Source organism: Muscardinus avellanarius (assembly GCF_963383645.1).
Source record: "Muscardinus avellanarius genome assembly, chromosome: 5".
NCBI classification, from domain to species: domain Eukaryota; kingdom Metazoa; phylum Chordata; class Mammalia; order Rodentia; family Gliridae; genus Muscardinus; species Muscardinus avellanarius.
In genome coordinates, this window is record NC_137790.1 from 76270070 (window position 1) to 76285736 (window position 15667).

Consider the following 15667-nt stretch of genomic DNA (forward strand, 5'->3'; position numbering starts at 1 on the left):
TTAATCATTCCACAATGTAAACATATATCAAAACATCGAAGTGTGACCTATAAGTATATACAGTTATAGCCAGGTGTGGTGGTGCATGCCTATAACCCCAGTACTTGGATGCTGAGACAGCAGTATTGGCAAATTCAAGGCCAGCCTCAGCAATTTAGTGAGTCCCTGTTTCCAAGTTAAAAATAAAATAGGGTTAAAGGTGTAGTTCAGAAGTAGAATGCCCCTGGGTTAAATCCCCAGTACACATATAATAAAAGAGGTCAGGCCCTAAAATTATGAATCCCATCTCTACCACTTGGCACTTTAAGCAATTTCCTTAAACTCATCAAGCCTTAGAAGTATCATAAATTGCTGAGTATAACAGTATATGCCTGTAATTCCAGTACTTGGGATGCTGAAACAGGAGGATCATAGGTTTATAGCCAGCCTCAGCAATTTAGCAAGGCCCTCTGCAACTCAGTGAGTCCTTGTTTCAAAATTAAAAAAAAAAAAAAAAAAAAAAAATGCCGGGCGTGGTGGCGCACGCTTGTAATCCCCGCGCTTGGGAGGCAGAGACAGGAGGATCGCGCAGGTTCGAAGCCAGCCAAGCGCGCTGGCTTAGGAGACCCTGTTTCCAAATTTAAAAAATGTAAAAATAGGTCTGGGAGTGTAGCCCGGAGGTAGAAGGGCTTCCAGGAACCCCAGTACCACCAAAAAAATAAATAAATAAAAATAAAAATAAAATAGCTGGGCGTGATGACACTCGCTTGTAATCCCCGTGCTTGTGAAGCGGAGACAGGAGGATCACGCAGGTTCGAAGCCAGCCTCACTGGCTTAAGAGACCCTGTTTTAAAAAAAAAATTATATATATATATATATGTATGTATGTATGTATGTATAATAGGTCTGGGAGCATAGCCCGGAGGTAGAAGGGTTTCCAGGAACCCCAGTACCATTAAAAATAAAAATAAAATAAATAAATAAAAACAGGGCTGGGGGTATAGCTTAGAGGTAGAATGCCCCTGGGCAATCAGAGTATCACACACACAAAGTATCATCTATCAAAATGTGTTTAAGTGGGATAATCTAGCTAAAGTCTTAGCTCAGTGCCTGAAACATAGTAACTGTTTACAAATATTAACTACTAGCTGGGGTGGGATGGCACGCTTGTAATCCCACCCACCCACCCACCCCCGTGCACTTGGGAGGCTGAGACAGGAGGACTGCGCAGGTTCGAAGCCAACCTCAGCTGGTTAAGAGACCCTGTTTCCAAATAAAATATAAAATAGGTCTGGGAGTGTAGTCCAGAGGTAGAAGGTCCCTGGGTTCTACCCCAGTACCACCAAAAATAAATAAATAAATAAATAAATAAATAAATACTATTATCATTCAGTAATAGAAGTCATCATTTGCCTTTAAGCTTATCTTCTCTATAGCTCCTATATCGAAAGGGTATTTTTAAGTTTTCCTGCTGTGATTACTGTAGTATGTATTTTTCACTGCAATAATGAAATGCCTGAGGTAGGCTACTCTTTAAAGAGGTTAGCCAGGCATGGTAGTACACATGTGTAATCCCAGTATTTGGGAGACTGAGACAGGAGGACTGCAGGTTCAAGACCGGCCTCAGCAATTTAGCAAGACCCTGCTTCAAAACAAAAATAAATAAATAAATAAAAAGGGTTGGAAGTTATAGCTTGGAGATAGAATGCCCCTGGGTTCAATCCCTAGTAACACACACACACACACACACACACACACACACACACACACACACACACAAGGAAGGGAGAGAGGAAACAGATTTAGCTCACAGTTTTGTAGGCTAAAATTCCAAGATATGGTAGCCCAATGTGTTCAACTTCTAGTGAGGGCCTAATGGCAGATGGTGTCATACTGGCAGGAGCACATTCTGAGGAAGAGATCACATGACCAAAGAGGAAGCCAGGGGAAGGGAGGGGCCAAGTTTGCTCTTTTTATAACAACCCTCTTGAGAAAACTAACTCAGGGTTTCATAAGAACCATCTTAATCCTTCTGAGGGCACGGTCCCCTATAACCGCCCACAAGAATCCATCTCTTAAAAGTTCTATCACCTTTATACTGCCACTCTGAGGACCAAGGCTCCAACACATGAACTCTTGCAGCTACACTCAAACCATATTCACACCATAGCATTCTATAACTGGCCCCCAAGGTTCATGTCACAATGCAAAATGCATTTATTCTGCCCCCCTACCATAGTCCCAAAGTCTTAACTAGTTCCAGCATCACTTAAAAGTCCAAATTAAAAATTTCATCTGAGACTAAAGGCAACCCCACTGTGAGCCCTGTAAAATTAAAAACAAGTTACATACTTCTAAGATACAATGATAGGACAGGGATAGGATAAATATGCCTATTCCAAGAGGTGGAAAGGAGTAACTGGCTCAAAGCAAAACTAGAACTAAAACCCATCAGGGAAGATATTAAATCCCAAAGCTCCAAGTCCAGCCTCATGTGCACACTGTGGTGAGGGGTGAATCCCCAAGACCTCAAGCAGTTATACCCCTATGGCTTTGTTCTTCACAGGCTAAATGCTTACTCTTTGGATCTGGCTCTGCATGCTATCTGGCAGGTACTGCATATTACCAGTAGCTATATTTTTCTGGGGTCCCAACTGTGGTTCAACTCCCATAGCTACACTAGCTACCACTACATCTGGAACTCTCTGCAGAAGCTCTGATCCTGCAGCAAACTTCAGAATCATTATCTCCCAGACTTTCTTTTCTAATCTCCATGAAAGCCACCATGACCTCAGAATTCTTGCATTCTGCACACCTGCACACTCAGCACAATGTGGATACACGAAGTACAGAGGATATCAAGGTACAAGCTGTCCCGGAGCCTCAGAGTGCTTTGCCAGCTGAAGCTAGGAAAATGAATATCTGCTTAGAAAATAATTCATATAAATCCGGGTGTGGTGGCACATGCTTGTAATCCCAGCATTGGGAGGCTGAGACAGGAGGATCCAGGTTCGAGGACCACCTCAGCTACTTAGTGAGGCCCTATGCAACTCAGTGAGACCCTGTTTCAAAATAAATAATAAAAAAAAAAATAGGGCTGAGGGTGTAGCTCAGAGGTAGAATACCCCTGGGTTCCATCCCCAGTACTGCAAAAAAAGAAAGAGAGGAGGGGAGAAAGAAAAGAAAAGAAAAGAAAAGAAAAGAAAAGAAAAGAAAGAAGGAAGGAAGAAAAGAAAAAGAAAGCATTTCATATAGCTGAACATGCAGTAGCTCAGTCCTGTTGTCCAAATATTTGGGAGGGTCAATGATTCAAGACCAGCCTCAGCAACTTAGCAAGACCTTGTTTCCAAATAAAATATACGCTTGTAATCCCAGTACTTGGGAGGCTAAAACAGGATCCTGGTTTGTGGCCAGCCTCAGCTACTTAGTGAGGCCCTTTGCAACTTAGTGAGATCCTGTTTCAAAATAAAGAATAAAAAATCAGGCTCAGAGGTAGAATGCCCCTGGGTTCAATACCCAGTACTATAAATAAAATAAACTAGGACTGGGGCTGTGGCTCAGATGTATAACCCCTCTGAGTTCAATCCTTACATACACACACAAAAAAAAATCATATAATGATCTATTGAAAGAACCTACTGAGCTGGGCATGGTACTGCACACCTGTAATCCCAGTACTTGAGAGGGTGACACTGGAGGATCACAGGTTTGGGAAAAGCTCAGCAACATAGCAAAATTCTCAGTAACCTAGCAAGACCCTGTTTTCAAACAAAAAATAAAAAGGGCTGGGGTTGTGGCTCAGAGGTGGAATGCCCCTGAGTTGAATCCTCAGTAACACACACACACACACACACACACACACACACACACACACACACACACATATTTAATAATTAGTGCTTATAATATAAAAATTTATATCCCAGTTTCCTAATGTTCCAGCATAGGCCATGTGAAAACATCAGCTTTGCTTCTGAGAAAGTATAGAAAAAAGGTATGTAAGAGGTTAAGGATATACTAGGGATAAGTACATCCTAATATCCTATGACTTCTTAATTCATTAGACTAAAGCTTAGCTGTACCAAAAACTACATCACCTTTTCAATATTTTAATACTTCCAACAACAATGAATAATACTTTTCAGATTCTGTTTATGATAACTGCACTAATACCATTTACAGAAAGGTACAGTGATAGCCCTAGAAAAGGAGGTAGCTTTAAACATCTATATTCAAAAGGGAAAAATACACATACACACACAGGCTACCTGTCTGTGTTCCTAGTGGGGACAGGATTGGGATATGATAGCAACTCTTCAGAGCCAGTGTAGTGGGTCAAATGGCACCGCAGCTCGCCTGATGCTTTGCAGATGGATCCTGGCTTCTAGTCATAGTACCCACGTGTTAAGCAGGGATGAGTCCGAAGGAAAACCAGTTAGATAATGAACACAAAGCTCCCTCATGAGCCCTACTACAGTATTCCAATATTTCTTGTTTCCTTAGATAAAAGTTTGCCTAGAGAGTTATAACAAGAGTGCTGAAAGGGGTTGACAGCCAGCATGCAGCATTTTTAAGGCCTCAGCTTTCCAATACTGCTGCCCATTAAATCTCTAGATAAGCCACCTTAGTCACTGAAATTCTCCATCCCAGCAGATTCTAAATATGGACATAAATGCCCACCTGCCTTCCACCACCACCATCCAGCCTACTAAGTACATTAGTTAAGTGTCTCCAAAGTGCTCTCAAGATACAGAATGTAGTATCTGTGCCTGTGATTTTTATACAGATTCATAAAATCTGGCTGACTCATCTCCCAGTACACACTGCTCTCCTTGTTCTTCAATGTTCCAATAGATGTCTGCCTAGATACATCACTAGAGAAGTGGAAAATGTGTGTTTGTGGAGGGGGTGGGGTAGCAGTGAGGAGATACTAAGGAAGATAGAATTGAGGGCTTATTCAATATGAATATCTGAAGAAGACAAAATCTGGGTGCTAACATGCATGTTTGTGTTTTAAATATGAAAGGCTCCTATAAGTACAGTTTAGGGAGTCCCAAACTAATCCCCTCTATACTCTACTTCTTTATTGCTAGTTAATCTGGCAAGCACCCCAGGGCAAAAAAAAAAAAAAAAAAGAAGGCATACTCTGTTTCCTGAACTATGCAACAACCTAAAAAGTACAAACTGTAGTCACATATAGACTTCCAAATTTCAAAATTCGAATTCAAACTTAACTGATTAACTGGATGTGGTGGTGTATACCTATAAAACCTAGTACTGGGTTAGCTGAGACAGGAGGATCAGAGGTTTGTGGCCAGCCTCAGCAACTTAGAGTGAAACGCTGCTTTTGTTTGTGATGGGGGCGGGGGGGGGGGGGGGACCGGGAATGGAACCCTGGGGCATTCTACCACCAAGCTACAAGACCAGCCCTATTTTATTCTTTTATTTTGAAACAAGATCTCACTAAGTTGTGGAGAACCTCACTAAATTGCTGAGAAACTCTTGTTTCAAAATTAAAAACAAAAAAATAGGGCTAAGAGTGTAGCTCAGAGGCAGAATGGCCATGGGTTCAATAGCCAGTACCACACACACACACACACACACACAAAATTTTGATTACTATAGGGAACTATGCAAAAAGAGGAAAGCTTAATATTTCTTTTGAATTCTGTTCCTGCTTCCCCCACCTCTGAGCCTACATTATCTTCCTCAGTAAAACTATATGCTCACTCTTCCCCCACCCCTCTCTTTCTCCCTCCCTCCCTCCCTCCCTCCCTCCCTTCCTCTCTCTCTCTCTTTTCTTTCTAGTACTAGGGCTTGAATCCAGGGGCATTCTACCTCTCATCTATACTCCCAGCTTTATTTTATTTTTTACTTGGAAACAGAGTCTCACTAATTTCCTGAAGACCTCACTAAGTTGTTGAGGCTAAGTTTCGAATCCGTGATCCTTCTGTCTTGGGCTCCCAAATACTGGGACTATATGTGTGTGCCACCATGCCTGGCTCCTACATGGGATCTTTACCTGCTTCTATGGTAGTTCTCTAAGAAGCAAGATCTGCAAGTTCCAAGAAAAGCATTTAATACTCTTGGCATTCATTAATCATGTCCTGCGTTGTACGTTCAGGCCTTTTAGCACTTAACAGTATGTTGGCCTCATCCCTTGTGGAAAGTCTTTTGAAGTTTGAGGGAGAGTCTGGCTAAGCAAAAGTAGAGAAGAGAGACTAGATTTAAGAACCAGCAGATCTCCTAGATCAGGGGTCAGCAAACTACAGCTGTCTGGCCACAGATGGCCCACGGCCTATTTTGGTAATTAAAGTTTTACTGGAACACGGTCTAAAAACGCAGCTCATTCATTTATGTACTGTCAATGCTGCTTTTGTACTACAAGAGTAGAACTGAATAGCTGCAACAGAGACTACATCATGCAAAGTCTAAAATGTTTACCCTCTGGCACTTTGCCAGATGTTTTCCAGCTTCCTAGATGAGGACAGAACCAGTTTTAATAATAATTTCGTGGCAAATTCTACCTAGATCTATGAGAATAAGCCAGACATGGTGGCGTAGACCTGTAATATCAGTACTTGGGAGGCTGAGACAGGAAGATTGCAGGTTCAAGGACAGCCTTAGCAAGTAATGAGACTCTTATCAACCTAACAAAACCCTGTTTCAAAATAAAAATAGAAGCCTGGCATGGTGGTGCATACTTGTAATCCCAGCATTCAGGAGGCTGAGACCAGAGGACTGCAGTTTGCCAACAGCCTTAGCTGTTTGTAATTCCACGCACGCTTGTAATCCCAGCACTTGGGAGGCTGAGAAAGGAGGATCACACAGGTACAAAGCCATCTCAGCTACCTAGTGAGGCTCTCAGCAACTTAGTGAGACCCTGCTTCCAAATAAAATATAAAAGAGGTCTGGGAGTATAGCCCAGAGGTAGAAAAGCCCATGGGTTCCACCCCCAGTACCACAAAAAATAAAATAAAAAGACTAAAAAACAGGGCTGGGGGTATAGCTCAGAGTAGAATGCCATGGGCTCCATCACTAGTACCGCAATAAATAAATAAATAAATAAATAAATAAATAATAAAAATTAAAATAGGGTTGATGATATATTTGGAGGTAGAATGTCCCTGGGTTCAATCCCTAGTACCACAATAAAGATATACATACATGTAACATTTCCATCAAATTTAATACTAGAGTCCAGTATGGTGACACACACCTGTAATCTCAATACTTGAGAAGCTGAGACAGGAGGATTACAAATTCGAGGATAGCCTCAGCAAATAGTGATAGTCTCGCCTACCTAGCAAGACCCTGTTTCAAAATAAAAAGAAAATAGGGCTGGGAGTATAGCTTGGAGGTAGAATGCCTGTGGGTTCAATTCCCAGTACAAAAAAAAAAAAAAAATAGGGGATGGTGCTAGGAATAGAATTATTTCAGGAAATTATAACATAACTCTCTAGTACAGGTTTACTGCAGTTTTGGTAACTAGCTTGTATATAGCACCACACTATATGGAATAAGTCAGAACAATGTCTGATTTGGGAACTTCTAAATATGAAAGAATTTCACAACCAGTACTGACAGATTTTTAAACTAGAGCACAATGTTACTCTTCAGTATTTGAGGCTTGTAAATTGCTACATCTAAGATCTTAGCTTTGAACTTGTTCTCTTCCCTCCAATTTGTTCAGAGAAACCCTTATTCAACAAAAGTTGAATGGATACTTGCTCTGTGCCAGAAACTGAGTTAGCTAATAGAGTGAAATAAAATGTGTATTTGGACTGGGCCACACACAGTAAGATAGTTCAGGAAAGAGAGTATCCTTAAAATCACAAGGAAAAGCCGGGCGTGGTGGCGCACGCTTGTAATCCAGGCATTTGGGAGGCTGAGGCCGGAGGATGGAGGTTCACGGACAGCCTCAGCTACTTAGTGAAGCTCTCCACAACTCCGTGAGACCCTGTTTATTTATTTATTTATTTATTTATTTATTTATTTATTTATTTATTTATTTATTTATTTATTTTTGTGGTACTGGGGTTCCTGGAAGCCTTTCTACCTCCGGGCTACACTCCCAGACCTATTTTTACATTTTTATTTGGAAACAGGGTCTCCTAAGCCAGCACACGCGGCTGGCTTCGAACCTGCGCGATCCTCCTGTCTCTGCCTCCCAAGCGCGGGGATTACACACATGCGCCACCATGCCTGGCATGAGACCCTGTTTTAAAATAAAGAATAAAAAATAGGGCAGGGGGTATAGCTTGGAGGTAGAATACCCCTGGGTTCTATCCCCAGTACTGCAATCAATCAATCAATCAATCAATAAATAAATAAATAAATAAATAAAACAAAACCAGAAGGAACTTTTTTTTTTTTTGGTACTGAGGATAGAACCCAGGAGCATTCTACCTCTGAGTTATACTCCTAGCCCTATTCTATTTTGAAACAGGTCTCACTAAATTGCTGAGGCTGGACTCAAATCTGCGATCCTCCTTTCTCAGCCTTCCAAGTACTGGGATTACAGGTGTGCACCACCACTCTGAGCATAAGGAACATTTAATAGTTCTTAAGAGTTGAGAAGAACTTTATTTTTCCACTATTCTATCAAAAGATTCAATAAATAAATTCCATGTTTATAACATGCTCTTTTTTTTTTTTTTTTTTCCGGTGGTGGTACTGGGGTTCCTGGAAGCCCTTCTACCTCCTGGCTACACTCCCAGACCTATTTTTTTATTTTTGGAAACAGATCTCTTATGCCAGCACGGCTGGCTTAGAACCTGCGCGATCCTCCTGTCTCCGCCTCCCAAGCGTGGGGATTACAAGCGTGTGCCACCACGCCCGGCACTATAACATGCTCTTCTTAAGAGTGGGTTATGAAACTTATTTTGCTAAGGCAGGGTCTATGATAGAATTCAGTATGTCTAGCCAGGCATGGTGGCGTACCCTTGTAATCCCAGTATTTAGAAGGCTGAGACAGGAGGATTGTAGGTTTGAGGCCAGTCTCAGCAAATAATGAGACTCATTAACTTAGCGAGACCCTGCTTCAAAGTAAAAGTAAAATAGGACTGGGGGTGTAGCTTGGAGGTAGAATCCCCCTGAGGTTCAATCCCCAGTGCCACAAAAAAAATTATGTCTGTGAATTTGTACCCCCCAAAATTATATATCTAATTTCACTAATCTTTGATGAAATGATCATTTCCCTTAGTTTTTGCAGTACTGGGGATGGAACCCAGGGGCATTCTACCTCCAGCTAAACCCCCAGCCCTATATTTTTTATTCTTTATTTTGAAACAAGATCTCAATAAGATGCAGAAGGCCTCACTAAGTAGCTGAGGCTGCCTGAGAACTGCAATCCTCCTGTCTCAGCCTTCCAAATGCTGGGATTACAAGCGTGTGCCACCACGCTTGGCTCATTTTCCTTAGTTTTGAACACAAGCCACAACAAGAATGGTAGATTGAAGAGACAAATAGATTTTGCCACTAATAGAAATCATGGGCCAGGCGTGGTGGCACACGCTTGTAATCCCCACGCTTGGGAGGCAGAGACAGGAGGATCACACAGGTTCGCTTAAGAGACCCTGTTTCCAATTAAAAATATAAGAAATAGGTGTCTGGGAGTGTAGCCTGGAGGTAGAAGGGTTTCCAGGAACCCCAGTACCATACACACACACACACACACAAAGAAATCATGGATATTTTCTTATACTTGCTATAATTTTCTTGAAAAAAAAAATTCTTTTCAGTACTGAGGATGGAACCCAGGAGCATTCTACCTCCAAGCTACACTTCTAGCCCTTTTTTTTTTTTTTTTTTTGGTGGTGGTACTGGGGTTCCTGGAAGCCCTTCTACCTCCGGGCTACACTCCCAGACCTATTTTATATTTTTGAAACAGGGTCTCTTACGCCAGCGTGGCTGGCTTCGAACCTGCGCAATCCTCCTGTCTCCGCCTCCCAAGCGCGGGATTACAAGCGTGCGCCACCACGCCCGCTTCCAGCCCTATTTTTTATTCTTTATTTTGAAACAGGGTCTCATTTAGTTGCGAAGGACCTCACTAAGTAGCTGAGGCTATCTGTGAACCACAATCCTCCTGTCTCAGCCTCCCAAATTCTGGGACTACAAGCATGAGTCAACATGCCCAGCTTTTGAAATAGTATTTAAACCCATGACCATTTTAGCAGGGTGTGGTGGCACATGCTTGTAACCCCAGCACTTGGGAGGCTAAGACAGGAGGATCACAAGTGCCCAGCCAGCCTCAGCTACTTAGTGAGGCCTTCCGCAACTTAGTGAGAGCCTGTTTCAAAATAAACAAGAAAATAGGGCTGGGGGTGTAGCTTGGAGGTAGAATGCCCTTGGATTCAATCCCCAGTAGCACATAAATATAAATAAAATAAACGCATGACCATTTTGAAGTAATTGTCGTTATAAGATCTACTGGTATACAGTAAACACTATTATATTACTAAAGAGCACATTTGGTACTCTATCACATCCTTTAAAATATTTTGATAACTATTTCATTCTAATTGGTTTTCATTATAATTCTGAGTTTTTGCATATAAAAATTATTCCAGCTGGGCATGGTGGTGCATGCTTGTAATCCCAGTGGATCTCATAGGTTCGAAGTCAGCCTCAGCTACTGAGTGAGGCTCTCAGTAACTTAGTGAGACCCTGTTTCCAAATAAAGTATAAAATAGGTCTGGAAGTATAGCCCAGAGGTAGAAAAGCCCCTGGGTTCCAACCCCAGTACCACAAAAAAATTAAATTTAAAAAAGAATAAAAATAGGGCTGGGGGTATAGCTCGGAGGTAGAATGCCCCTGGGTTCCAACCCCAGTACCGCAAAATAAATAAATAATTAATTAATTAATTAATTTAAAAAATTATCCAAGCCAGGCATGGTAGCACACATGCTACTTGGAAGTATGAGAAAGGAAAGATTGCATATTCGCAGCCAGCCTCAACTACTTAGTGAGGCTCTCCACAACTTTAGTGAGCCCCTGCTTCAAAATAAAGAAAAAAAATGGACTTGGGGTATAGTTCAGAGGTAGAATGCCCCTGGGTTCAATCCCTAGTACCACACAAAAAAGTAAAAATTATTCCAAGCCAAATGTGGTGACCCCCACCTGTAATCAATCCCAGTTACTGGGAGGCTGAGGTGGGACCATCCTGGGCAACAGAGCAAAACACCAGGTTAAAAAAAAAAAAAAAAACACTTTTTTTTTTCCCCAAAAAAAGGACTCCACAAGGTTTAACCATATTGTCGAAGGGGTCATAAAACACACACACAAAAAGACTAAGACCCCTGTTCTAAGACCAAAAAATAAGCTTTCTATTATAAGTTTTCTATTACAGGTCATACACTCACTATGTTCTCTAGTACAGAGTAAAGACCATATGCCACTATTTTTAACAGCCCTCATTTCAAAACTGGTTTGCAAATAGTTGTAAATGTGATATAACAGCCTAGTAGATCCATGGGTTTCCCTCACTCATTGGCAGTCATCCTAGTTCAAACAGAGAAAGCCTCAAACTAATGTTCAACTTGTAATTACAAGAGAGTTACCAAAGAAAAGGAGAAAAGCCAAAAGAAAAAAAAAACTGCTATAGCCACCTACTAATCTGTTTTTCAAATAATAAAATATAGAAGATTCAATTATTTAGGATATCTAAAACAAGAGAAAGCAATAATGCTTCCCATGATCAACAGGGTGAGTTCATGTTAACACCAGCAAAGTAACCTGGGACTACTGAATCCAAAGTACTATCAGACTAAATCATTCTCCTTAATGGATCATATAACCAAAGAGGAGGCCCCTCAAGAAGAATAAAACTCACTGGTTTATGCAGGGAAAAATCATAGGCTAAGGAGGAAACAAAGTTCATTCTTTATCTATCAAGCCATCATACTGGTTTTCAAAGAGAATGTGCAAAGCAGATTAGGTCAAAAAGAATCACTTCATTCAGCCAACACAAAGGACCCCAAAGAAAGTAATGCAGTCCCCAAGCCTAAATGTCTTCAATAGTCTGTTCCCTCGAAGCATGCTTTCTGTCTGAGTAGTTCTTTCTAGTTATGTAGAGTGTTAATTAAACATCTACAGTATTATCATTCTCAACTCCTTCCAATTTAAGAATCTTTCTGAACTCTCCCTATTACAAACTGTATGTGTGAACAGGGATGATTATTAGTAGGTAACCATATTAATACAGTGTGTGATAAGTTAAAATGACCTCAAGCTTCTTCTTCTTTTTTTTTTTTTTTTTCTTTTGGTGGTACCAGGGGCATTCTACCTCTGAGCTACACCTCCATTCCTTATTTTATTTTTTATTTTACAAGGTCTCATTAAGTTGCTGAGGCTGGTCAGGAACCTGTAATCCTCCAGTAAGCCTCCCAAGTACTGGGATTGCAAGCGTGTGCCACCATGCCCAGCACCTCAAGCTCCTCCCCCTCCCCCTCCCCCTCCTCTTCCTCCTCTTCTTCTTCTCCTCCTTCTTCTCTTTCTCCTCCTCCTCCTCCTCCTCCTCCTCCTCCTTTTTTTGGTGTGTATGGGGGGGTACTAGGAATTGAACATAGGGTCATTCTATTTCCAAGCTAAACCCCCGCCCCCCCGCCCCATTTTGCGGTACTGGAGATTGAACCCAGGGGTATTCTACCTCTGAGCTATACCCTCAGCCCTATTTGTTATTTCTTATGTTGAAACAGGGTCTCTCTAAATTGCTGAGGGCCTAAGTAGCTGGGGCTGGCCACAAACCTGTGATCTGCCTGTCTCAGCCTACCAAGTACTGGGATTACAAGTGTGGGCCACCACGCCCAGCCTCAAAATCTTTTTACTAGTAATCCTATGTATTTTCAGAATCACTAAACCCAAGCCAGGCAAGTGTTTTCCTTCCCAAGCCTTGTTCCTACCCTCAAAACTTCCCCTTCCTCAATGACTATCCACAGCCGTTTTTCCTCCACAAACTCCTAAATCTTCTACACATGCTTCTGTAAATGCCACTGCCCTTGTTACAGTCTCACTCCGGCTCTCAACTGAGTGTCAGCCTTAGTCATAACAGTCACCCCAATCACATTCGGAACCCCCCCCCCCGGTAAATGAGTCTGATGAACCCTGTGTCCCAGGCCTTTTTCCAACTGCATCTTTGTACATTTGAACAGTCCCCTATCAGAGAATCATGACATTTTAGAACTGAAAGAAAAATTTAGAGATAATCTGATCCAATGTTTCTCAAATATTTTGCTACCTTTTACTTTGTAAATTTAACATGTACAAAACCCAGGCATCAAGGTGCAGTGGCACAAGCCTGAATTCCAATACTTGGTAGGCTAAGACAGGATGATCACAGGTTCACAGCCAGCCTCAGCAACTTAGCAATGCCCTCAGTAACTTAGTGAGATCCTGTTTCAAAATAAAAAACAAAATAAGGCTGGGGGTCTAACTCAGAGGTAGAATGTCCTTGGTTTCTCTCTCCAGTAACACACACACACAAACACACACAGTAGTGCACACCTGTAATCCCAGTACTTTGGAGGCTGAGACAGGAGGACTGAAGGTTAAAGGCCAGCCTCATCAATTTAGTGAGATCCTCAGTAACTTAGACTTTGTTTAAAAAATAAACACATTCAGTAACTTATGAAAACTTTGTTTAAAAAAATAAACTGGGCATGGTGGTACATGCCTGTAATTCAAGTACTAGGGAGGCTGAGACAGGCCAATCATGGGTACAAGGACAGCCTCTGCAACCCAGCAAGACCAGTTTCAAAATAAAAAATAAAATAGGGCTGGGGGTATATCTTGGAGGTAGAATGCTCCTGGGTTCAACTCCCAATAGCAAAATAAAATAAAAAGGCAAGAGCAGTGGCATATGCCTGTAACCCCAGTACATGGGAGGCTGAAATAGGAGGATCACAGGTTCAAAGCCAGCCTCAGCAACTTAATGAGATCCTGTTTCAAAATAACAAATAAAAAGGGCTGAGGATAGCTGGGCATGGTGGCGCATATGTGCAATTCCAGTATTTGGCATGCTGAGACAGGAGGATCATAGGTTCGTGGCCAGCCTCAGAAACTTAGTGAGACCCTGTTTCAAAATAAAAGAATAAGCCGGGCATCATGGCGTACACTTGTAATCCCCCCGCTTGGGAGGCTAAGACAGGAGGACTGCACAGGTTCGAAGCCAGCCTCGGCTACTTAGTGAGGATCTCAGCAATTTAGTGAGACCCTGTTTCCAAATAAAATATAAAATAGGTCTGGGAGTATAGCCCGGAGGTAGAGAGCCCCTGGGTTCCACCCCCAACAACCACCAAAAGAAAGAAAGAAGAGAGAGAGAGAGAGAGAGAGGAAGAAAGAGAGAGAGAAAGAAAGAAACAAGCAAGTAAGCTGGGCATGGTGATGCACACTTGCAATTCCAGTATGTGGGAGGCTGCGACGGGAGGTTCACAAGTTCGAAGCCAGCCTCAGCAATTTAGTAAAGCTGTCAGTAACTTAGTGAGAACCTGTTTCCAAATAATAAAATAAGCTGGGTGTGGTGGCACACACTTGTAATCCCAGCATTTGGGAGGCTAAGACAGGAGGATCGCAGATCACGGACACCCTCAGCTACTTAGTGAGGCCCTCTGCAACTCAGTGAGACCCCATTTCAAAATAAAAAGAATGAAAAATAGGACTGAGGGTGTAGCTCAGAGGTAGAATGCCCCTGGGTTCCATCCCCCGTACCACAAAAATTAAAATAAAATAAAATAAAATAGAAATTTAAAAAAAATAGCCGGGCGTGGTGGTGCACGCTTGTAATCCCCGCACTTGGGAGGCAGAGACAGGAGGATTGTGCAAGTTCACACACGCCGGCTTAGGAGACCCTGTTTCCAAATAAAAATGTAAAAAATAGGTCTGGAAGTGTAGCCCGGAGGTAGAAGGGAACCCCAGTACCACCAAAAAAAAAAAAAAAAAGAAGAAGAAGAAGAAGAAGAAGAAGAAGAAGAAGAAGAAGAAGAAGAAGAAGAAGAAGAAGAAGAAGAAGAAGAGGAGGAGGAGGAGATGGAGGAGGAGGAGGAGGAGGAGGAGGAGGAGGAGGAGGAGGAGGAGGAGGAGAAGAAGAAGAAGAAGAAGAAGAAGAAGAAGAAGAAGAAGAAGAAGAAGAAGAAGAAGATAAAAAAATAAAAAGGGCTGAGGGCATAGCTCAAAGATAGAATGACCCTTGGTTCAACCCCCAGGACCACAAAATAAATAAGTAAATATATAAATGAATGAAAGAATAAAATAGTGGAGGGTGTAGCTCCAGAGAGAGAGAATACTGGGTTCCAACAAGGGGAAGGTGGGGGGTGAGAATGTAGCTCAAAGGTAGAATGCCTCTGGGTTCAATTCCCAGCAACAAAATATAAGTAAAATAAAAAGGGCTGGGAATGTAGCTCAGAGATAGAAAGTCCCTGGATTCAATCACAAGTACCATAAATAAATAGATAATTACTTTTTAATAATTTTAAAAATAATTTTAATTAATAGAAAATTAATTTTTTGTGTGGTACTGGGGTTCCTGGAAGCCCTTCTACCTCTGGGCTACACTCCCAAGGCTACACTCCCAGACCTATTTTATACTTTTTTTTATTTTTGGAAACAGGGTCTCTTAAGCCAGCGCGCACGGCTGGCTTCGAACCTGCACGATCCTCTTGTCTCCGCCTCCCAAGCGCGGGGATTACAAGCG